At 41.0% G+C, this 1,479-nt stretch overlaps 1 pseudogene; it reads right to left on the reverse strand.

Annotated features, from left to right (window-relative positions):
* Window positions 1-459: 459 nt before the first annotated feature.
* The window catches only part of LOC125935291 (40S ribosomal protein S6-like), a 23,031-nt pseudogene continuing 22,011 nt past the window's right edge, over window positions 460-1,479 (reverse strand).

The following is a 1,479-nucleotide window of genomic DNA, read 5'->3' on the forward strand; positions in this document are numbered from 1 at the left end:
AGGTGGATTGAATTGAGATTTATAGATTTCAAGTTAAAAAAACAAACTCAGTTTTATTGATAAAAGTAATTTACCAATTGGCATAAAATAAACTGCATGTACTTAAAGTATATAGTTTGGTAAGTTTAGACATATGTATACACCCATGAACTCATCACCATAATCAAGATAATGGACATATTCATCCCCTCCAAGAGTTTCTTCTTGCCCCTTTGGAACCCATCCCTCTCCCCTCTTCCTGGCCCCTGCCCACACTGCTCCTACACTTCAAGCAACCACAGATCTGCTTTCTTTCCTAATAGATTTGTTTTCATTTACTAGAAACTTATATAAATGGAATCACACATGTGTACTCTTTTTTGGTCTGGCTCCTTTTACTCAGCATGATTATTTTGAGATTTATCTATGTTGAGTGAACTTTTGTTTTGTTTTATGTCTGATCTTATTTATTTGTTACTCTTAGAAAATCTCATTTTTGACTAGACTCAACTTAGAGGTAGAAGCTTCCAGAAAGAACAGCCTCTGTGTCTTGGCAATCTGTTCCCGGTGTTTCTCTTTGGCTTTCTTCATTCTCTTGGCCAAAAGTTTAGTATATTTTGCAGCCTCTTCCTTTTTTTAACCTAGTATGCTATTTCTTCAGAGAGAAGATGTTTGTGTCACATGACATGTGGAGGAACAAGATGTTGAATCTTGGGCACTTTGTTTCTAGGTTTCTTACTGTCTTTGTTTAGGCTCTTTCTCACAATGTACTGGTAGACATAATCTTCTTTAGAGAGATTGAAAAGATTTCTGCTAGCTCTTTTGGGTCCCAGGAGACAAGGCACAGTAATATCAGTGAGTCTAGGAATATCGCCTCCCTGTTTTGTTTTGTTTGTTTTACAATAATCAAGTTGAGAACACTAAGATTGACATCCACAGTCCAACGTGGAAAAGATTTGCGCTTTCTTTCTTCAGTCCTCCTTGGTCTGTAATGGGAGTGCCCCTTACACAGTAGCAGGCAGACACAGTCATGGGTCAAGACACCATGCCTCAGGGAGAATCCTTGTCTACAGTTCCCACCACTGATTGGGACCATACAACCCTTCCATTCCTCAATCAGAGCATCAGCAGCAACTTCTGTGGTCATATGCTTCTCATAAAAGGTACGAAATTTGCATTTATTGTCCACTTTGATGAGTTTCTGGCAGCCAGTAGCTGGGAAAGAGAGGTTCAGCTTCACCCTGAAGCAGCCGACCACCTCTAAGGTGCCCTGAAAAAGAGCTGTGTTGGGGCGCCTGGGTGGCTCAGTCGGGAGGGCCTCATGACTTTGGTCGTGATCTCACAGTTCATGGGTTCGAGCCCTGCATCAGGCTCAGCGCTGACAGCTCAGAACCTGGAGCCTGCTGCAGATTCCGTGGCTCCCTCTCTCTGTGTTCCTCCCCTTCCTGTGCTGTCTCTCAAAAAAAAAAAAAAAAAAAAAAAAAAAAAAAAAAAAAAAAG

Source organism: Panthera uncia (assembly GCF_023721935.1).
Source record: "Panthera uncia isolate 11264 chromosome A1 unlocalized genomic scaffold, Puncia_PCG_1.0 HiC_scaffold_17, whole genome shotgun sequence".
Classification (NCBI taxonomy): domain Eukaryota; kingdom Metazoa; phylum Chordata; class Mammalia; order Carnivora; family Felidae; genus Panthera; species Panthera uncia.